Below are 24,841 nucleotides of genomic sequence, written 5' to 3' on the forward strand. Positions count from 1 at the left end.
ACCACTGCCGCCGTCCATCAGGACATTTGTAAAGTGGAGTCCGCCGATTATTGGATCTAATACCAAGGCAGTCCAGCCTGCGTTCCGGATACTTCTAGAGTAATCCTGATGGTCGAAGGTGATCGGTTTTAACAACCATTGGTGAGACTCCTTTGGGATAGGCCGTATGGCGCGTATTTCTGTTGGCGCCATTCTGTTCGTCACGTGAAGTAAGTTTACTGTTTTGACTTCTTGTGGGAAATCCTTTTGTTTCCTAGTGCTCTGCTTGTGGGATTCATCGTCGTCCTCACTTGGTGTGTAGAGCCCCTTGTGTTCGGCGTTGAGTTGCCGGATTGCTTGAAAACCCAACAATCTCTATGGGTATGGTTCGCAGGCTTCCCGGGAGTATTGTGTATTTGACATATCTTGTCCAAGATTTTGTTTAGGTTGGATAGCTCGTCCCTGTTATCCTTGAGGGGCGGCTTTCTCTGATTCTTCCGCGAGCTTTTGAATCCGGCGTTGACCGCCATGCTCTTTGGGCTGTTTCTCTTATTCCGACACTGGTCCTTGTTGCGTCGGGGTTTTCCGTTTCCATCCCTAACTTCGGATGTACTTGGGTTGCTGGTGCTACATCTTGCGAACCAGCTGTCCTCTCCTGCGCAAAAGCGGGTCATAAGGCTTGTTAATGCGGCCATTGTTCTTGGCTTTTCTTGGCCGAGGTGTCTGGCGAGCCATTCGTCTCGAACGTTCTGCTTAAAAGCTGCTAGGGCTTCGGCGTCCGGATAGTCGACTATCTGATTCTTTTTAGTAAGAAATCTATTCCAGAATTTCTAGGCTGACTCTCCGGGCTGTTGAGTTATGTGACTGAGATCGTCTGCATCCGGAGGGCGGACATAGGTCCCTTGAAAATTTGCCCAGAAAGCATCCTCAAGCTCTTCCCAACTTCCAATGGTGTTTTTGGGAAGGCTTTTGAGCCAATGCCGGGCTGGCCCTTTAAGCTTGAGGGGTAAGTATTTTATGGCGTGGAGGTCATCTCCTCTGGCCATGTGTGTGTGGAGGATATAATCCTCGATCCAGACCCCAGGGTCTGTTGTTCCGTCGTACGCCTCTATGTTTACAGGCTTGAATCCCGCTGGAAATTCATGGTCCAGCACCTCATCGGTGAAACATAGGGGGTGTGCGGCACCCCTGTATTTGGGTGTGCTGTGATGTTCTGATATTTGTTGTGTTGCATTGCTTACTAGAGCTTGCTTTCTTGGCCCGTAGATAGATCTGGCTGGGCCATCTTTTTGATGCGGATCCTTTGGTGGATCGCGTGCCGGCTTGTGTGCGTCGCCGCTTGCCGCTCCATGCTGGCAATGCGGTCGTCTATCCGACCGGGTGGCTTTCCTATTTTTTGACTGCGGGGGCTCTAAGGCCTCCTCGTCAAATTCAGGCAGTAGCTTTCGCTTTGGATAGCTTTTTGTGCGGCGACTGCCGCCATATTTGTCTGCGGTGTTGCGTACTTTGCTCCATCTGATTCTGAGTGCATCTTCTGCAGTTTTGAGCTTCCGCTTCTACTTTTTCAGGCTACGCGCAGTAGCGACGAGCCCTTCGTGGAGGCTCTTCTACTCCATGAGCTTATCCGGCGTAAGGTCGTCTGGACTGTTGTTTTCACCGGGGACGGGGTGTTCGGTTTGTTTATCCAAGTTGCCCTGTTCGGACGGTTGCTCAAAGGCATGTTCGTCGTCTGCCGGCTCGTCCTGCTCTATGGCTGGGTCTGTATGGCTGCTGTCTCTGTCGAGGCGGGGCTTGGAGCGGTGCTTGCATCGCCGCTTTGATTGCTTTTCGAGTGAACAATCCCTCGTTGCATCCCTGTGTTCCTCGTCGTCGCTTCCTTTGGGTGTGTCCACCATGTATACATCATGAGATGAGGTGGCTGTCCAGTGCCTTATAGGCGTTGGTTCATGTTCATCTCCTACATCGTCGTCCATACCGTCGATGTCTTCGGAGTCGAAGTCGAGCACGTCGTTTAAATTATCGAAAGTGTCTACGAAGTTGGTGGTGGGTGGGCTTCGAATTTCTTCATCATCCGCATCCCAACCTTGTTAACCATAGTCCGGCCAGGGCTCTCCTGATAAAGAGAGAGACTTTAGTGAATTCAGAATATCGCCGAAGGGCGAGTGCTGAAAGATGTCCGCGGCGGTGAACTCCATGATCGGCGCCCAATCGGGTTCGATCGGTAGGGGCGCGGAGGGCTCGGAGTCTAGAGAGGAGTCCGGCTCCTTGGAGTCACGGGCTTCGCAGAGAATAGGGCTGGTGTTCGGCTCGATCGCCGTAGAGGTTGTAGCCCCCGAGGCGGTGTCCAACCACCCATCCTCGATTGGCGCAGTTGGCTCCGAATTAAGGGTCGGAGCTGATGTGGGTGCGGCCTCCAAGGCACTGTTCGGCGGCAGAGCTAGATCATGCCCATCGTGACAGTGCGGTGCACTCGGTTGCGGCTCGAATCCGTCGAAGATCAGGTCTCCGCGGAGGTCCGCTGTGTAGTTTAAACTTCCAAATCTGACCTGACGGCCAGGGGCGTAGCTTTCGATCTGCTCCAGATGGCCAAGAGAATTGGCCCGCACTGCAAAGCTGCCAAAATACGAAGATCTGTCCGGGGAAAAAAGTCTCACCCTAGATCGCATCGTCGTTGATGTTCGGAGGAGCCATCGGGCCTAAAAGTGACAACACAGAGGAACTCTCAATGAAAGCACCAATGTCGGTGTCAAAACCGGCGGATCTCGGGTAGGGGGTCCCGAACTGTGCGTCTAGGTGGATGGTAACAGGAGGCAGGGGACACAATGTTTTACCCAGGTTTGGGCCCTCTTGATGGAGGTAAAACCCTACGTCCTGCTTGAAATTGATGATATGGGTAGTACAAGAGTAGATCTACCACGAGATCAAGGAGGCTAAACCCTAGAAGCTAGCCTATGGTATGATCATTGTTCGTCCTACGGACTAAAACCCTCCGGTTTATATAGACACCGGAGAGGGCTAGGGTTACACAGAGTTGGTTACAATGGTAGTATATCTACATATCCATATCGCCAAGCTTGCCTTCCACGCCAAGGAAAGTCCCTTCCGGACACCGGACGAAGTCTTCAATCTTGTATCTTCGTAGTCCAGGAGTCCGGCCGAAGGTATAGTCCGGCTATACGGACACCCCCTAATCCAGGACTCCCTCAGACGTATCAGTCCTTCCCACATGACCTAGAAATTTTCAGGGATAGGCCCTCCTGGGACCTAGGCTGGTGCCGTGTGCGATCGGGTGAGGCATCGAAACCCAATCATTTTCATAGGTATGTACATCCCACACGGTGAATCCCAGAAAATCATTTCCATAGGTACGTACATCCCACACAGTGAATCCCAGAAAATCATTTTCGTAGGTATGTACATCCCACATGGTGAATCCCAGAAAATCATTTCCGTAGGTGTGTACATCCCACACGGTGAATCCTAGAAAAACATTTCCGTAGGTATGTATATCACACATAGTTCTTTGTGTGGAAACGTTTATGCAAGGTTCCCTAACGCAAACAGTTCGCTGCCGGAAGCCGTGTGTGATTGTTAGTTGCTCGAACACGTCTACTATCTAGAAACCGTGCGAATTGTTTGAGTTCATCGCCCACGGTGCTGTCTGAGTAACAGTTTACAATAGAAAACCCCAATAAGCAGGGTAATTAGCCTATTATTGATAATCCATGTACTAATCAAACTGATATTTCTTATAAAACACGCCAGATATTTCATATCCATATAAAAGCAACTAGGATTTCGTAATCGAATTACATCAGATAGCTTCGAAACTCAGTTACGCCATTACACAACAGCACCAAGTTTCAAATGCAGCATCAAAAACCTTTGGAAAGTAGCATCATACATGGTAAATAGACAGATGAATATCATCTGGGAGACTGTAGAAGCGGAAGGCAAATATTGAGCCTTCAGTGATGTTGAATGTCCTTGCAACTTTAGGCCAGTGTCTATGGATAATTGCCCGCCCAACCTTCGTCCTCTTCAGCAAGACTTCAATATTGTACCGTGGGTGTTGAATGAATACCTTCCTTGCCTCTTGACCATGCAGGTGGTTTGAGAGGTAATCATCGGTGAACTGCTTTGAAAAGTACTGAAAACAAAGCTATGCATAAATCACTGTTGTAAATTTTGAAATGGCGCAAGGGGTAAAAACAAGGTAAAAGAGTTGGTACCATCCTATAGTTGACTGATGCCTTCTTCATTGTGCAAACAAAGATCTTGCTATTATTCGTCGCAAGTTTCTTTATCCTAACAATCTTTCTGAGTTTCTTGACTTGACTGATATTCATGTACATCTCATTTCCCCATATGCAAAATGGGTCGAACAGTGGGTCTAAGCCTCTGATAGCGGGACCTACATGTGCAAGACTAAATTGTAAGAAACCTAAATATTAGAATGATTCCTGCAACTGCACAATAATGTGCTATTATCCAAAGGACCCTGCTTGAACAAACCTCGATGGTAAACGTAGTGTCTCCCATTGTTTCCCTGCAACACACATAAGGAAGATCTTGATCAGGTTAACTGAGAGTTGCCATACAGCCAAATTCGATTGGTGTGACATGCATAACAATACAAAATTGTTCCCACAACAAATGAAAATCAAATTGCAGAACTGAACCAAACAGTTAAATGGACAGCAGACCAAATGAACCAAAATAGTTAACTGAGCACGACATTGCAGAATAGAAACATGTACTTGAAGATAAGATAGTTAACAAAATAAAGAATGCATATTAACATTACAGAGGACCAAACTGTAGTTAACGAAATGTAGCAATTGTTGGACCAAACTGTTGATTGAACATCAGATTGCATATTAACATTACAGAGGACAAATCACTAGAAGGCACTGGCGGTGGCCTCGAGAAAACATCACGAACTGTATTTTAAAGTAGACAACCGCGTGGCGGTGTCGACGGTGGCCTCGCAGATGAGGTACTCCTCCAAGATCTGGCGGTCGACACGCATGGCTGTCATAGCGACCTCGTTCGCGCGTGCGGCCGCATGCTACTGAGCTCCATGTTATACTGCATGAAAAATGGCTGTGGGCGGTGCTTAATTGGAGGAGGGGGGCAGTGATTTCGGTGGAAGGTGTCGCTCCGTCGGTCGGGGCATGTGGGACGGGAAAGGAGGAGGATGGTGTGGGTGGGTTGTGGATTACCTGAACATATCGACGGGGCCGCGTAGAAAGAAGAAGGGTCAGCCTCGAGAGGCTGCACAGCAAGAAGAAGGGTCGCCGGCGAGGAGGCGACGCTGCAAGAAGAAGGGTCGCCGGCGAGGAGGCGGCGCTGCAAGAAGAAGGGTCGCCGGCGAGGAGGCGCCGCTGCAAGAAGAAGGGTAGCCGACGAGGAGGCGGCGCTGCAAGAAGAAGGGTCGCCGGCGAGGAGGCTGAGCTGCCAGTAAGCAGCAATGAAGTTTTGAACTTGGAAATCAAGGAGGAACAGTGCAAAATGTGGATTTTGGTAGGAGGGAGGGGGCGGGGAGATAGATATTTCCATGGTGGCAAATGTTTTTCGCTCGGTGACACGAGAAACTGGCGTGCAAGTGTGGTTCAAGCGGGGGCGGTGGACTGTAGATGACGAAGCTTCCTGCGTAACCACACAAGACGGTGCGCCAAGATATTTTATATCGCATCCCACATGATTCTTTCAAGTGAACTATTTGTGGTATACCTGATTTTTTCATTATGTTTTGAAAGACAAAATGGTGTTATGGAGGGAAATGATGGTGTTTTAATTGCTAGAACATTTACGTACAGTGAACATGCAACTAGTACATGAGTGTCTTGTTTAAATTTGGAATTATTCCAGGTTCGTTTGGCATTTTTATGCATTAATTGAGTTTCTGGGAATTTAATGTGCATAATTCAAATTTGAACTACAAGCACATGCTCCAATGCACCAAAGTTTGTTGAAAAATTACATGTGTGTTTTTGGGTGAATTTATAGGTCCCATGCAAGAAATGGGAATTAAATTCAAAGATCTGCGCGTCGTGGCTCGGCCAGAATGATTGAGAAACTTGGTTTTTTAATTCATGTAAATCGAAAACACGGCTAAAAATCATGAAACTTGGCATGGTGTCATGACATGGCACCAACATGTTTGAGTAAATTTTTTGGCCGAATTGGGACAAGCTTTGGTGTAAGATTCTTGCAAACCGGAGCTTCTCTCAAGAAGGCTCTTGGTTCCGAGAGGGAACCTGTCACCTCGGTGTGCGAAACAACATACATACACTGCCTTCTCCCGCCTTAATTTTTTTACACTGGCAGATTAGACCAAATAGAAGTATCGTGCTAAATTTTGGAATTATTTTGGGTTCTTTTGGCCTTTTCTATACATTAATAGAGTTTTGGGGCATTTGATGTGCATAATTCAAATTTGAACTACAAGGACATGCTCCAGTGCACCAAAGTTGGTTGAAAAATCACATGCGTGTCTTTGGGTGAATTTATAGGTCCCATGCAAGAAATGGGAATGAAATTCAAACATCTGGACGTCGTGCACTACTAGGGAAAAGGCTAGCAGCAGCGCTGGTTCTAGGTATATCAATAGCGCGGGGACCGGGACTACTAATAAGACGCTACAGCTAACCCGTAGTAGTAGCGCGTGCAAACCCGTGCTACTGCTATACAAGTGTAGCAGCAACGTGCTTCATGGAAGCTCGCTACTGCTAATAGCTCTAGCGCGCTTTTCCTGGACGCGCTACTGCTACTGTGGCGCTGCTGCTAACTTTTCTCCACTCGCTACTGCTAATTTTAGTAGTTTTTTTCTGCATATTTGTTTTGTATTTGAATAGGCTTTATACAATAATCATTAGCATATGATACACATACAAATCTAATCATAACATATACATACAAATAGTCTCATCAAATCATGTCATCATCATAATCATCATCCAGCACAAAGTGGTCTCTCGTCATCATCTCGAAAATAGCGATACAAATCTGGATTACTTGCAACTACATCGTCATCCATCTAAACAATGATATACGCGAGAAGAGCTATCACTTTGTGTGAACCTAAACTAACTACTGGTTGTCGCAATCACCATTGGTTGATCGTCGGCAAGGCTCAAAAATTCATCTGCCGCCTGGTAGACATCGTCGCAATCACCAGAACCATGTCCTTCATCATTGCTAGCCATGTTTCCTATGATTAAATCTAGTCAATTAATTCTAGACCTAATAAAATGAATAATGACATACAAAAGGTCTATGTTTGGCAGGAACATTGACTCCTTCCTGGTGCGGCAAATCCGGGGCACTCGATATGTCGTAGTTTGTAGCACAAGTCGTGCTAAAATTCACGGAAAATTTCGGCATGACTTTTTCTAAAAAGTGGACAAACCGAGAACCTGAAATTTGCCAGAACGGAAATGAATCAACATTCCGGCAAAACATAGGCCACTCAGCTTCATTTCCTGGAAACAACAAAGCCACTTGGGCACAATAGAAACATGGGCAAACACAATTGAGGAATTTGCATATATCCTGACCACTTCAAATTTGCATGTCCTAGCGCTTGACACTTCAAGAAAATCTACACAAATCTCATGCTCTCTCAAACTCGATTCAAGAACCAAATATAGATTATATTTAGTTAACTACTGAACTAAACTTTACTCTAAACTAAACCCGACTACCCTAATTAACATCAAGTGAAACAAACTCAATTCAAAAACTAAACCCTACTTAACTAATTAACATCTACACTATCTACTACTTAACATCGTCTATTATTACCCTAACTAAAAAACATCAACATTATCTACTACTTGACATTAACATATATTAACTAAAAAGGATGGGTGGGGGGCTTACAAAGAGCGGAGAGACGGTGGCGGGGAGGTGCTCGGCGATGGAGGTAGGGGTGGCAAGGGCGGGCTCATGATCGAGACGCGGCGGTCTTGGCGGGCTGGGGGCGCGGTGAGGTCGAGGGCATTGGCGGTGAGTTCGAGGGTGGCCCAAGAGGCGGCGGGCATGAGGCTGGGTGGCCTCGGGCGGCGGCCGTGAAATTGAGTGCGGCGTCGACGCCGGCGAAGTGGGGGCGACGGTGAAGTGGGGAAGACGGCGGCGAAGTGGGGCGAGGGATCAATTTGGGGGAGAAGTGGTGGCCGGGGGGAAACCGTTTTTGGTTAAGTCAAAAGTAACGGTAGTGCGTTACAGAAAACGCTCTATAGCTAAGTTAGCTATATCTCATTTCAGAGAACGCACTACTGCTACGTCTTCATAATTTTTTTCCCTTTTTTCATTTATTTTTCTTTACATTTTATAATTTTCCTTTCTTCTTTTTCTATTTCTTTAATTTTATTTACTTCTCTATTCGTTTTTCACTTTATTATCTTTTCGTTAGCAGTAGCGATTTATGCATAAACGCGCTGCTATAAGTTTATTAGCGGTAGCGCGGTTTTTGGAAGATCGCTACTACTATGTGTAGCCCATCGGCTAAGTGATTGGAATTTTAGTAGTACCGAGTTTTTGGTGAGATGCGCTACTGATATATGTCCATCTGCAGCGCGCTTATTTTGCACGCGCTACTGCTGTCTAGCAGTAGCGTGCTCTTTTAACAAGCGCTACTGCTAAAGTTCTGTGTATAACATTTTCCCTAGTAGTGGTGGCTCGGCCGGAAAGATTGAGAAACTTGGTTTTTTCATTACTGTAAATCCAAAACACACCTGAAAATCATGACACTTGGCATGGTTTCATGACATGGCATCAACATGCTGCGGTAATTTTTTTGGGCGAATTGGGACAAGCTTTGGTGTAAGCTTCTTGCAAACCAGAGCTTCCCTCAAGAAAGCTCGTGGTTCCAAGAGGGAACATGTCACCTCCGTGTGCGAAATGAGATACATATACTGCCTTCTCCCGCCTTAATGTTTTTACACAGGCATATTAGACCAAAAATAAGTACCGTGCTAAATTTTGGATTTATTCCGGGTTCGTTTGGCATTTTTATGCATTAATTGAGTTTTTGGGCATTTAATGTGCATAATTCAAATTTGAACTACAAGCACATGCTCCAGTGCACCAAAGTTGTCTGAAAAATCACATGTGTCTCCTTGGGTGAATTTATAGGTCCCATGCAAGAGATGGCAATGAAATTCAAACATTTGGGCGTAAAGTTCTGTGTATAACATTTTCCCTAGTGGTTTTTTAATTCCTGTAGATCCTGTAGATCCAAAACACACCTGAAAATCATGAAACTTGGCATGGTGTCATGACATGCACCAACATGCTGTGGTAATTTTTCTGTCCGATTTGCCAAGGCGCACACATTAACAATCAACAAAGTCATTTTGGAACAAGTGATGTCACGTTACAAATCAGAAACACAAGTATTATTGAAACCATGGGTGTTCTACTTACCAATTACGTGTCGCCATGCGTCCCTTTTTTTATTGGCTAGGAGGTGCCGTGCGGGGTAGCTATTTGAGTACGGGAGGCGTGCGATCAGACCCCTGTGCATGCTCATGGGGAGGAGAGCCCTTTGACCGCTACCCTCCGCGCACCTCCCTCCCAACGGCCCCACTAATGGTGCCCGAGCACCTGTTCTATGTCGTGGCTATATGTCTCATTGGACTGAGATTTAAGAGAGAAAAATGAAAATCTGAAATGAAAGTTTTGCGCGGATCTGATGTAAGATCTGATTGAACTATATAGCATCGGCTGCAACTTATAGCAAGCATGATGAATATAAGGACGATGACAGTGGATAATAATTGTCTTACATATTTAGGAACATAATTACAATAAGCCACATGCGGCAATGCCTGAAATACACAAGGGAAAAAGAAGAAGGAAGACAAGGATCTGGCTTGCTGATCTCTACTTTGTTGATGCATTGCTGCAGGCCACGGGAACTAGTCTCCACGGCGAGCGGCGATGAGCTCTTTCTTGTCCTCAAGATGCCGCTTGAGAGCATCCATGGATTCCTCCACTAGTCTTCTGCACTCGATGCGCAACATGGTATTCTCGTTCATAAGTTTCTTGACGATGACGCCGATCCTCTTCAACAAGGCAGTGGTCTGCTCCTGCTGCTCCGCACTTCCGATGATCTTCGCCCTCAGCAGGTCGTGCTCGGCCTGGAGCTTTGCATTTCTCTCATGTAGTTGCCGGATGATGCTGGTAGACTGTTCAAACAAGACTTGCAGGTCATCCTGCAACCCCGCCCACCTGGAGATCTGAACCATCTTCCTAAGGATGAGGGCACGCGTGCGCCTATAAGAGTCCTTGCCTGCCCTCGAGACATTTTCCAAGGCCACCGCGGCGTAGGAGGACATCTCTGCTGCATTCGTGGCATGGCAGGACATCTCTTCCTCTTCCGCGAAGAGGTCGGACCAATCTGTTGCATCGACGGTGCGGCGGGACCTCCGTGATGCTTCGGCGGCGCGGCCGGACATGTTGGTTGCTTTCACAACGAGGCAGGACTTCCCTCGTGCTTCCGCTTCCAGGCTCGCCTCTCCCTGGTGGCAATCTCTCGACCCAGAACTCACGCTGGCCATGGCAGACGCAAGGGAACAATGATGAATGACTTGTTTTTTTTTGTGGATGAGGTGTTGAGGAGGAATGTGCAGTCATCTTGGAGTAGTAGTATTTATAACCGAGTAGTAATACACTCCTAAGTGGGAAACCGTTTAGATTTTGATCGGTGTGAACAGGTTTGCAATTTGGAGTGTGACGGGACGCATGCTCAAAATTTACTAACGGTTATAAGTGCGGCACTATTCTCGGAAGGCGTAACGTGGGCACGTACGCCTTCTCGGCCGCGTACGTGGCGTTTGCACCATAGGGTGCACCGCAATAGGCAATGTCAGCACACACCTTGTTCCAACAACTGTGCACTCTTGTTATTACCATCACACACGCTTCTTTTAATTAGAATGTGTGTGCCCGTCTAGCGCACACACGTTGATCTATCTAACTATTTTAGTTTGTTGTGGCTAATCGCAAACAGTTCATCCATGTGAAGTGTATGCCATCAATCGCAGGACAATTTGATCTAGCTGACCCATTTCTGTTCTGTTGCCTAATCGCAAATAATTAATCCTTCTGAAGCATATGCCCTCAATCACACACACCTTGATCTGGCTGACCGTTTCTTTTATGTTACCTAATCACAAACAGTTCATCCGAGTGAAGCATATCCTCTATATCGCACATGCCTTCATCATGCTGCCCGTTTATTTTGTTCCACCTCATCGCAAACAATTCATTGGACTGAACCGTATGCCCTGGGTCGCACACGCAACTAAAATCTGAACCATGTTTGATGGCTCCACCATCGCAAACGTTTTGCACCTTTTTGATAGTTGTTTTACACCACCGTTTGCGATTATTGCATCGCACACAGTTTCATCGAAGGGTCTCTGATCGTAGTGTCTTGTTAGCAACATCCTGCAGCAGTGTAATCACGCATCATCGGAGGGGCAATAGGGTTGGTGTAGATGCCCTCCATGATCGAATCCCCCTCTGACATATCACCAGAAAAGGCCCCAAGATGGGCTCTCACGGGAACAAAGACTTGTGGCGGCGGAAACGTATTTTGGTGGATGCCTCTGATAGTTTGGGAATATTTGGGAATATATAGGCCAAAGATTAGGGTTAGGAAACCTCCGAGGAGGCCACAAGCCCTGGGGCGCCCCCCGAGGGCGCAGGCTTGTCGTCGCCTCGTGGGTCTTCTGACTTCATCTTCCTGTCTCGTAGGTGTCTTCTGGTCCAAGAAAAATCATCGCAAAAGTTTTATTCCGTTTGGACTCCGTTTGATATTGTTTTTCTATAGAACTCAAAAACAAGGAAAAACAGAAACTGGCACTGGGCTCTAGGTTAATAGGTTTCTAACACCCCGGATGTAACTTTCCCAATTTGTACTCCAACTCTTGCCGTTTCTGGCGTTAAGTTATTTTATTTTCTCGGGTTCGGGTCTTTGTCTCCGTGTGTTGTTATCTTTGTCATGCATTTCATATCATGCCATCATGTGCATTGCATTTGCATACGTGTTCATCTCATGCATTCGAGCATTTTCCCCGTTGTCCGTTTTGCATTCCGGCGCTTCGTTCTCCTTCGGTGGTCATTTCTAGCTTTCTTTCGTGTGTGGGGATTAAACATTTCCGGATTGGACCGAGACTTGCCATGCGGCCTTGGTTTACTACCGGTAGACCGCCTGTCAAGTTTCGTATCATTTGGACTTCGTTTGATACTCCAACGGTTAACCGAGCGACCGAAAAGGCCTTGTGTGTGTTGCAGCCCAACACCCCTCCAATTTGGCCCAAAACCCACCAAAACCTGCTCCATCATCTAGATCGTTCGATCACGATCGCGTGGCCGAAAACCGCACCTCATTTGGACTCTCCTAGCTCCCTCTACCTATAAAACTAGCCCCTCGTCCGAAATTCCGGATCCCCCTCGTCCTCAAACCCTAAATCCCAGATCCGCGCCGGCCGGACACGTCCGCCCCGGCCGGACGCGTCCGCTCCGCCGCCCGTGCCCACTCCCACGCCGCCACGTGGCAGGCCACCGCCGCCACCGCCCGAAGCCCGCGCGGCCCAGCCGAGGCCCTCCCGGCCCACGCGCCGCCGCCGCCCGGCTTCCTCGCCCGCCGTCGCCTCCTGCCTGCCCGCGCCGCCTCACGCTGCCGTCCGCCGCCGATCCGCTCCGCCACTCCCCGCTGCCGCATCGCCGCCTGCCCGCGCCGGCTCTCTCGTCCGCCCGCTCCGGCCACCGCGGCCAGCTCCGCCCGCCGCCCGCCGCCGTTTGCACCGGCGTGCGCTGCCAAGACCAGCCGACCCCGGCTCCCTTTCTCCTCCCCACCGACGGGCGACCTCGCCGGATCCAGCCTCGGGCCGCGTGCCACCGGAACCCTAGATCTTGGGGTAGTTTTTTCCCTCTAAGTCCCCGGATTTTCTAGTCCAAGTGCTCATGTTCGTAGCCCCATAACTTTGCATCCGTAGCTCCGATTCATGCATATAACATATCAAAATGTTCATCTCAGAGAGTACATAATTTCATTCCATTGCATCATTTTCATTTGAGTTCATCTTGATTCCCAAAATGCTGTTAGAAGAGGGCTACTTGAGATATTTGTCAGATCTGCTGCTCCGTTTAGCTTTTTGTCATTTTTGCCATAATTATTGTGTGCATGTTATGCCCTGATGCTCTACATATGTTTTGTTATGGGTTTTTTCATCTTTCCAGAGGTGCAACCCATGTATTTTTGTGATGTGTGTGGTGACTAGTACAACCTTGCAAAGTGGTGCACTTGTTAATTCTATTTACAAGGACATGAGCTGTTTATCTCATATGCCCATATGTTCATGTTGTTTCCTAGTGATCCGTGCCTCTTTTGAGGATGATCAGAAAGGATGTTTTGTTAATCTTGTAGTGCTCTATCCATCCATGTCTATGTTTGCAATCATGGAGCACCCTAGCTTGAGTCAATCGAGCTCTACTTTTGCTACTTTGTGAATCTGGGCAGATTATCAACTTGTTTGCAATTGTGCCGATGATGTTGTAGTTGATCTGTGCATGCTATGTTATTGTTCTTGCCATGTCAAGCTTGCATTTTGTGCCTTCTTGATGGATGTATGCTTGTCTTGTCATGACTTGCACCATAGTGAGTGCATCGAGCTCGTAAACATGCCTACTTGAGTTATGTTTCAGCATGTGCCAGTTTTCACTATCTGAAAACTGATTATGTTTTTGCTATGTTCACATGCTTGCAATTGTATTTTCTGATCCCTTTTGGCTCAAGGTCACTAAGGGACTTTTGTTAAGCTCTTTGAGTAGCTCCATGCCATGCTTTACTTTTCCATTCAGGTCCTGTAGCATGTAGTTTTGTTGCTCCGAAGAGGGCTACCTGATCTGAAATTCCAGACAAGTGTTAATTTCACTAAGTCTGAGTTCTGGTTGTCATATGCATTTTTTCCATGCTTGTTTGAACCTGTTAATGGATGAATTGGCCGTAGCTCAGTGCTGGACTTTTGTTAAGCATCTTGAATGCATCCCTTCCATGTATCTTGTTGTCATGTTTGAATGCTGTAGCACGTTCATCTCATTGCATTTAGATGCCTACTTGCTGTAAATCGCAGACCGGTGTCATTTTTGAATCGCGTGCCATTTCCAAACCGTAACTCCGATTCCGGCGTTCTTTATATCGTTTTCAAACGATTTCATCTAATCTTTCCAGTGGCACATTTGGATTTCCATGTTGAGGCCAGGTTCATGCATTTCCTGTCATATCTTGCATTTTGCATCCCGCATCGCATCCTGCATAGCATATCATCATTGCATCATATTGTTTTGTCCTTGCACATGGTTGATTGTGTCTTTGTTGATTGTTTGTCTTGTTTGGGTAGAGCCGGGAGACGAGTTTGCTAACAAGGAGCCCGTTGAGTTTGCTTTCGAGGATCCAGTCAACTCTGACAATTGTGCAGGCAAGATGATCATACCCTCGAAATTACTACTATCTTTGCTATGCTAGATTTGCTCGCTCTTTTGCTATGCCAATGCTATGATGCCTACCACTTGCTTTAAAGCCTCCCAAATTGCCATGTCAAACCTCTAACCCACCTTGTCCTAGCAAACCGTTGATTGGCTATGTTACCGCTTTGCTCAGCCCCTCTTATAGCGTTGCTAGTTGCAGGTGAAGATTGGAGGTCGTTCCTTGTTGGGACATTTTTTTACTTGTTGGGATATCATTATATTGCTATGTTATCTTAATGCATCTACATACTTGGTAAAGGGTGGAAGGCTCGGCCTCTCGCCTAGTGTTTTGTTCCACTCTTGCCGCCCTAGTTTCCGTCATATCGGTGTTATGTTCCCGAATTTTGCGTTCCGTACGCGGTTGGGTTATAATGGGAACCCCTTGATAGTTTGCCTTGATTAAAGCTTTTCCAGCAATGCCCAACATTGGTTTTACCATTCGCCACCTAGCCTTTTCTTTCCCTTGGGTTCTGCAGACTCAAGGGTCATCTTATTTTAACCCCCCCGGGCCAGTGCTCCTCTGAGTGTTGGTCCACCTGTCAGCTGCCGGTGGCCACCAGGGGCAACTCTGGGCTGGCCTACCCGTACCTAGGACAATCTGAGTGTGCCCTGAGAAAGAGATATGTGCAGCTCCTATCGGGATTTGTCGGCACATTCGGGCGGTGTTGCTGGACTTTTTTTAACCTGTCGAAGTGTCTTGAATTACCGAGATACAGAGTCTGATCGGAACGTCTTGGGAGGAGGTCTATTCCTTCGTTGACCGTGAGAGCTTGTCATGGGCTAAGTTGGGACTCCCCTGCAGGGATTTGAACTTTTGAAAGCCGTGCCCGCGGTTATGGGCAGATGGGAATTTGTTAATGTCCGGTTGTAGATAACTTGAACCTTAACTTAATTAAAATGAATCAACTGAGTGTGTTACCGTGATGGCCTCTTCTCGGCGGAGTCCGGGAAGTGGACACGGTGTTGGAGTAATGTTTGCGCAGGTTGTTCTCTAGTTTCTCGCTCGCGCCTTGCCTCCTCTTCTCGCTCTCTTTTGCGAATAAGTTAGCCACCATATTTTGTTATTCGCTTGCTGCAGCTCCACATATATTTACCTTGCCATACCTATAAGCTTAAATAGTCTTGATCGCGAGGGTGCGAGATTGCAGAGCCCCTGTGGCTCACAGATTACTATTACACCAGATGCAGGGCCTGATGATTCCGCTCCAGGAGACACGCTTGAGCTCAAGTGGGAGTTTGACGAAGACTCTCAACGTTACTATGTTTCCTTTCCTGATGATCAGTAGTGGTGCCCAGTTGGGGGTGATTGGGACCGTGTCGCATGTTGTGTTTATCTTCTATTTTGGCGCTGTAGTCGGGCCATGAGTGTTTGGATGATGTAATGTTATTTATGTACTTGATTGACGTGGCGAGTGTAAGCCAACTATGTTATCTCCCCTTTTATTATTATATTACATGGGATGTTGTGAAGATTGCCTAACTTGCGACATATGCCTTCAATGCGATTATGCCTCTAAGTCGTGCCTCAACACGTGGGAGATATAGTCGCATCGAGGGTGTTACAAGGTTAGTCCCAAAAATAATATAAAATAGCATATTAATGCATATAGAACATCCAAACCAGATAATATAATAGCATGGAATAATCAAAAGTTATAGATACGTTGGAGACGTATCAAGCATCCCCAATCTTAAATCCTGCTTGTCCTTGAGTAGGTAAATGATTAAAACAGAATTTTTGATGTGGAATGCTACCTAACATATTTATCCATGTAATTTTCTTTATTGTGGCATGAATATTCAGACCCATAAGATTCAAAACAAAAGTTTAATATTGACATAAAAACAATAATACTTCAAGCATACTAACAAAGCTATCATGTCTTCTCAAAATAACATGGCCAAAGAAAGTTATCCCTACCAAATCATATAGTCTGGCTATGCTCCATCTTCATCACACAAAGTACTAAATCATGTACAACCCTGGTTTTAGTCAAGCAATTGTTTCATACTTTAGTATTCTCAAACTTTTTCAACTTTCATGCAATACCTGAGCGTGAGCCATGGATATAGCACTATAGGTGGAATAGAATATGGTGGTTGTGGAGAATATAAAAAGAAGAAGATGGTCTCACATCAACTAGGCGTATCAACGGGCTATGTAGATGTGCTACCTCTTGAGCTTGCATTGGTTTTTCCCTTGAAGAGGAAAGGGTGATGCAGCAAAGTAGCGTAAGTATTTTCCTCAGTTTTGAGAACCAAGGTATCAATCCAGTAGGAGACAACGCGACAAGCCACCGAATACCTACACAAACAAACACCAACTTGCAACCAACGCGACAAATGGGTTGTCAATCCATTAACGGTTATTTGCAAAGTGAGATCTGATAGAGATGGTAAATGGTAAAGTAATATTTTTGGTATTTTTGGTTTATGGAACGGAAAGTAAAGATTGCAAAGTAAGTAAATAGGAAACTAGAATTATAGATCGGAAACTTATATGATGGAAAATAGACCCGGGGGCTATAGGTTTCACTAGAGGCTTCTCTCAAGATAGAAATTATTACGGTGGGTGAACAAATTACTGCCGAGCAATTGATAGAAAAGCGCAAAGTTACGACAATAGCTAAGGCAATTATCATGAATATAGGCATCACGTCCATGTCAAGTAGACCGAAACGATTCTACATCTACTACTATTACTCCACACATCGATCGACTCCTGCCTGCATCTAGAGTATTAAGTTCATAAGAACAGAGTAATGCATTAAGTAAGATGACATGATGTAGCGGGATTAACTCAAGCAATATGATGAAAGCCCCATCTTGTTATCCTCGATGGCAACAATACAATACGTGCCTTGCTGCCCATACTTTCACTGGGAAAGGACACCATAGGATTGAACCTAGAGCTAAGCACATCTCCCATTGCAAGAAAAACCAATCTAGTTGGCCAAACCAAATCGATAGTTCGAAGAGACTTGCAAAGATATAAAATCATGCATATAAGAATTCAGAGGAGATTCAAATAATATTCATAGATAAGCTGGTCATAAATCCACAATTCATCGGATCTCGGCAAACACACCGCAAAAGAGTATTACATTGAATAGATCTCCAAGAACATCTAGGAGAACTGTTTATTGCGAATGAAAGAGAGAAAAGAGGCCATCTAGCTACTAGCTATGGACCCGTAGGTCTGAAGTAAACTACTCACGCTTCATCGAAGAGGCAATGGTGTTGATGTAGAAGCCCTCCGTGATCGAATCCCCCTCCGGCAGGATGCCGAAAAAGTCCCCAAGATGGGATCTCACGGGTACAGAAGGTTGTGGAAGTGGAAAAGTGGTTTCGTGGCTCCCCTGGATGTTTTTGGGGGTATAAGAGTATATATAGGAGCAATATCTTTGTCAGGGGGTCTACGAGGGACCCACAAGGTTGGGGGCGTGGCCTCCACCCTGGTGGCCGCCTCGTGGCTCTTCTAACTTGCACTCCAAGTCTCCTAGGTGTCTTCCAGTCCAAGAAAATTCATCGCGAAAGTTTTATTCCGTTTGGTATTCCTTTTCTGCGAAACCCTAAAACAAGGAAAAAATAGAAACTAGCACTAGGCTCTAGGTTAATAGGTTAGTCCCAAAAATCATATAAAATAACATATTAATGCATATAAAACATCCAAAACAAATAATATAATAGCATGGAACAATCAAAAATTATAGATACGTTGGAGACGTATCAAGATTCCCATCAATGTGAGTGAGCAGGGATTGCCATGCAACGGATGCACTAGAGCTATAAGTGTATGAAAGCTCAAAAGAAACTAAGTGGGTGTGCATCCAACTCACTTGCTCACGAAGACCTAGGGCAATTTGAGGAAGCCCGTCATTGGAATATACCAGCCAAGTTACTTAATAAAAAATTCCCACTACTATATGAAAGCGACAACATATGAGACTCTCTATCAAGAAGTTCATGGTGCTACTTTGAATCACAAGTGTGGAAAAGGATAGTAACAGTGTCCCTTCTCTCTTTTCTCTCATTTCTTTATTTTGAGCTCTTTGGCCTCTCTTTTTTCTTTTCTTTTCTTTTTTCTTTTACCTTTTTGTGGGTTTCTTTAGCCTCTTTTATTTTTGTAAAGTCCGGAGACTCATCCAACTTGTGAGGGAATCATAGCTTCCATCAACCTTTCCTCACATGGGAAACTGCTCTAATAATGATGATCATCACACTTTTATTTACTTACAACTCAAGAATTACAACTCGAAACTTAGAACAAAATGGAAGAGTGGAAGTTGCATGGAAATATATCTTGGAATGGCTATGGACATGCCATAATAGGTAGGTATGGTGGCTGTTTTGAGGAAGGATATATGGTGGGTGTAATGCACCGACAAAAGTTGCGCTATTCTAGAGAGGCTAGCAATGGTGGAAGGGTGAGAGTGCATATAATCCATGGACTCAACATTAGTCATAAAGAACTCACATACTTATTGCAAAAGTCTATTAGCTATCGAAACAAAGTACTACACGCATGATCGTAGGTGAGAGGTTGGTAGGAGTTAACCATTGTGCGCTCCCGACCTCCACACAAAGGATGACAATCAATAAATAAATCATGCTCCGACTTCATCACATAACGGTTCACCATACGTGCACGCTACGGGAATCAAAAACTTTAACACAAGTATTTCTACCAATCCACAATTACTCACTAGAACGTCTCTAATATCACCATCTTTATATCTCAAAACAATATGCAAGGAATCAAACTTCTCATAGTATTCAATGCACTTAATATGAAAGTTTTTATTATATCCTTCTTGGATGCCCATCATATTAGGACTAAATTCACAACCTAAAAAAATTACCATGCTGTTTAGAAAGACTCCCAAAATAATATAAGTGAAGCATGAGAGTTCAACAATTTCTATAAAATAAAGCCACCGTCGTGCTCTAAAAATATATACGTGAAGCACTGGAGCAAAATTGCCTAGCTCAAAAGATATAAGTGAAGCACATAGAGTATTCTAATTGTGTACAGCAAGGATAATTGTGGAAAACTAAAAATCAAAGACTCATATCATACAAGACGCTCCAAGAAAAACACATATCATGTGGTGAATAAAAATATAGCCTCAAGTAAATTTACCGATGGATTGAAGACAAAAGAGGGGATGCCCTCTGGGCATCCCCAAGCTTAGGCTCTTGGTTGTCCTCGAATATTACCTTGGGGTACCTTGGGCATCCCCAAGCTTAGGCTCTTGCCACTCCTTATTCCATAGTGCCAAATATTTACCTAAACCTTGAAAACTTCACAACACGAAACTCAACAGAAAACTCATGAGATCCATTAGTATAAGAAAATAAATCACCACTTTTTGGTACTATTGTGAACTCATTCTTTATTTATATTGGTGTAATATCTACTGTATTCCAACTTCATGGTTCATACCCCCCGATACTACCCATAGATTCATCAAAATAAGCAAACAACACAAAGAAAATAGAATTTGTCAACAACAGAACATCCTGTAGCAATCAGGAAACTTCGTATACTTCTGTAACTCCAATTTTGATAAAAAAAGGATTTTTGAAAACAAAAGTTTATGTTGACATAAAAGCAATAATACTTCAATCATACTAATAAAATAATTATGTCTTCTCAAAATAACATGGCAAAAAGGTTATCCCTACAAAATCATATAGTCTGGCTATGCTCCATCTTCATCACACAAAATATTTAAATCATGCACAACCACGATGACAAGCCAAGCAATTGTTTCATAATTTTGACGTTCTCAAACCTTTTCAACTTTCATGCAATACATGAGCGTGAGCCATGGACATAACACTATAGGTGGAATAGATGGTGGTTGTGGAGAAGACAAAAAGGAGATAGTCTCACATCAACTAGGCGTATCAACGGGCTATGGAGATGCCCATTAATAGATATCAATGTTAGTAAGTAGGGATTGTCATGCAACGGATGCACTAGAGCTATAAATTTTTGAAAGCTCAAGAATAAAAATAAGCGGGTGTGCATCCAACTTGCTTGCTCACGAAGACCTAGTGCAATTTGAGGAAGCCCATCATTGGAATATACAAGCCAAGTTATATAATGAAAAATTCCCACTAGTATATGAAAGTGATATCATAGGAGACTCTCTATCATCAAGAACATGTTGCGACTTTGAAGCGCATGTGTGGAACGGATAGTAACATTGTCCCTTCTCTCTTTTCTCTTTTTTTGTTTGGGCTCTTTGGGCTCTTTTTTATTGGGCTCTTTGGCCTCTTTTTTTGTAAAGTCCGGAGACTCATCCCAACTTGTGAGGGAATCATAGCTTCCATCATCCTTTTCTCACATGGGACAATGCTCTAATAATGATGTTCATCACACTTTTATTTACTTACAACTCAAGAATTACAACTCAAAACTTAGAACAAAACGGAACAATGGAAGTTGCATGGCAATATATCTCGGAATGGCTATGGAGATGCCATAATAGATAGGTATGGTGGCTGTTTTGAGGAAGGATATATGCTGGGTGTAATGCACCGGCGAAAGTTGCACGATACTAGAGAGTCTAGTAATGGTGGAAGGGTGAGAGTGTGTATAATCCATGGACTCAAAATTAGTCATAAAGAACTCACATACTTATTGCAAAAGTCTATTAGCTATCGAAACAAAGTACTACACGCGTGCTCCTAGGGGAGAGGTTGGTAGGAGTTAACCATCACACGCTCCCGACCTCCACACAAAGGATGAAAATCAATAAACAAATCATGCTCCAACTTCATCACATAATGGTTCACCATACGTGCATGCTACGAGAATCACAAACTTTAACACAAGTATTTCTACCAATCCACAATTACTCACTAGAACATATGTAATATCACCATCTTTATATCTCAAAACAATATGCAAGGAATCAAACTTCTCATAGTATTCAATGCACTTAATATGAAAGTTTTTATTATATCCCTCTTGGATGCCCATCATACTTGGACTAAATTCACAACCTAAGAAAATTACCATGCTGTTTAGAAAGACTCTCAAAATAATATAAGTGAAGCATGAGAGTTCAACAATTTCTATAAAATAAAACCACCACCGTGCTCTAAAAAGATATAAGTGAAGCACTAGAGCAAAATTGCCTAGCTTAAAAGATATAAGTGAAGCACATAGAGTATTCTAATAAATTCACGATTAATGTGTGTCCCTCTCAAAAGGTGTGTACAGCAAGGATGATTGTGGAAAACTAAAAAACAAAGACTCATATCATACAAGACGCTCCAAGCAAAACACATATCATGTGGTGAATAAAAATATAGCCTCAAGTAAATTTACCGATGGATTGAAGACGAAAGAGGGGATGCCTTCTGGGGCATCCCCAAGCTTAGGCTCTTTGTTGTCCTTGAATATTACCTTGGGGTGCCTTGGGCATCCCCAATCTTAGGCTCTTTCCACTCCTTATTCCATAGTCCATCAAATCTTTACCCAAAACTTGAAAACTTCACAACACAAAACTCAACAGAAAACTTATGAGATCCGGTAGTATAAGAAAACAAATCACCACTTTTTGGTACTATTGTGAACTCATTATTTATTTATATTGGTGTAATATCTACTGTGTTCCAACTTCTCCATGGTTCATACCCCCCGATACTATCCATAGATTCATGAAAATAAGCAAACAACACAAAGAAAACAGAATCTGTCAAAAACAGAACAACCTGTAGCAATTAGGAAACTTCATATACTTCTGTAACTCCAATTTTTTTGAAAACTTAGGACAATCTGGGAAATTTGTATATCAATATTTTGTAAAAGATTCAGATCAAAAGTGCTCTTCTGTGATTTTTGAAAATTATTTTACTAGGCGCAAAAAATTCTGTTTTTCAACCAGAGCAAATCAACTATCACCGTAAACCATCCCAAAGGTCCTACTTGGCTCAAACACTCATTACAACACCAAAACACATTTAACCAGAGGCTAGATGACAAATTTATTGAAAAACAAAACCAAAAATAAAAACATGAAAATAAAATTGGGTTGCCTCCCAACGAGCTCTATTGTTTAACGCCCTTAGCTAGGCAAAAAACATATATCTAGGTATTGTAATCTTTGGTATGCAATTCATAAGTAGCTCTCAAAATAGATTCATATGGCAACTTAATTTTCTTTCTAGTAAAGTGTTTCATGTCCTTCCTTAATGGAAATTGAAATCTAATGTTTCCTTCTTTCATATCAATAATTGCATCAATTGTTCTAAGGAAAGGCCTACCAAGAATAATAGGACATGTAGGATTGCAATCTATATCAAGCACAATAAAATATACGGGCACATAATTCCTATTTGCAACAATAAGAACATCATTAATTCTTCCCATAGGTTTTTTAATAGTGGAATCCACGAGATGCAAATTTAAAGAACAATCATCAAATTCACGAAAACCTAGCATATCACATAAAGTTTTTGGAGTCGTGGAAACACTAGCACCAAAATCACACAAAGCATGGCACTCATAATCTTTAATCTTAATCTTAATTTTAGGTTCCCACTCATCATAAAGCTTTCTAGGGATAGAAACTTCCAACTCAAGTTTTTCTTCAAAAGATTTCATCATAGAATCAATAATATGTTTAGTAAAAGCTTTATTTTGATTATAGGCATGAGGAGAATTCAACATGGATTGCAACAGGGAAATATAATCTATCAGAGAACAATTATTATAATTAAAATCCTTGAAATCCAAAAGAGTGGGTTCATCGCTACTTAAATTTTTGACCTCTCCAATCCCACTTTTATCAATCTCATCAATTTTTTTGTTAAGATCTTTAAACTCAAAATCATTGGAACGCCTTTTAACTAAAGTTGACTCATCCAGTCCCATCTTTATGAAGATTTATTTTTGAAAACAAAGATTCAATAGGAGTCACATCAATCACTTTAAGATCTTCATCATTATTATCACGAGAAATATAAGAACACGCTTTTACAAACCAATCTCGCCTAGCACAAGCCAATCTCGCTTAGCAGGCATTCTAGCGGTTCTTTCCCTACACTCATCAATAGAAATTTTGATAGCTTTGAGAGATTCATTAATACCATGCTTGGGTGGAATAGATCTAATTTTCAAAGAATCAATCTCAAGCGAAATTCTATCAATGTTCCTAGACAAATCATCAATCTTGAGAATTTTTTGTTCAACCATAGCATTGAAAACTTTTTGGGAATAAATGAAATATTTAATATTGTTCTCAAGATCAGAGGGTATATTATTGTAATTTCCATAAGAATTGTTGTAGGAATTACCATAATAATTAGAGGAATTACTAGGAAACGGCCTAGGATTGAAATTCCCTATATATGCATTATTACCAAAATTGTTCTTACCAACAAAATTCACATCCATAGATTCATTATTATTTGCAATCAAAGAAGACAAAGGCATATCATTAGGATCAATAGGAGCACTCTTGCTAGCAAACAATTTCATTAATTCATCCATCTTTAAAGTATTTATTTCTTCAATTGCATGCACTTTTTTACTACTGGAAGATCTTTTGGTATGCCATTGAGAGTAATTTGACATCATATTATCTAGGAGTTTAGTAGCTTATTCTAATGTGATTTCCATAAAATTACCACCCACGGCAGAATCCAAAATATTTCTAGATGCAAAATTCAATCCCACGTAATTTTTTTGTATAATCACCCATAAACTCAAACCATGGACATGGAAATTTCTTATCATCAATTTCATCCTCTTCCAAGATTGTGCAACATGCTCATGATCAAGTTGCTTGAAATTCATTACATCGTTCCTAAGGGAGATGATCTTAGCGGGCGAAAAGTATTTGGAAATAAAAGCATCCTTACACTTATTCCATGAATCAATACTATTTTTAGGCAAAGATGAAAACCAAGTTTTAGCACGATCTCGTAGTGAGAACATAAATAGCTTCAATTTAAAAATATCATTATCCACATCTTTCTTGTTTGGCATATCACACAACTCAATGAAAGTATTTAGATGGGATGCGACATCTTCACTAGGAAGGGCGGGAAATTGTTCTTTCAAAACAAGATTCAGCAAAGCGACATTAGTTTCATAAGATTTCGCACTAGTGGTGGTAGAAATTGGAGTACTAATAAAATCATTATTATTAGTATTGGTAAAATCACACAACTTGGTATTCTCTTGAGTCATCGTGACAAAGCAAGCAATCTAGCACACGAGCAACCAAAAAGCAAACGAAAAGACGAACGAAAGAAGGGCGAATTAAAGAGGAAAATCTTTTTGTACTTTTTTGAA

Source organism: Triticum urartu, chromosome 3 (genome assembly GCF_003073215.2).
Source record: "Triticum urartu cultivar G1812 chromosome 3, Tu2.1, whole genome shotgun sequence".
NCBI lineage: Eukaryota > Viridiplantae > Streptophyta > Magnoliopsida > Poales > Poaceae > Triticum > Triticum urartu.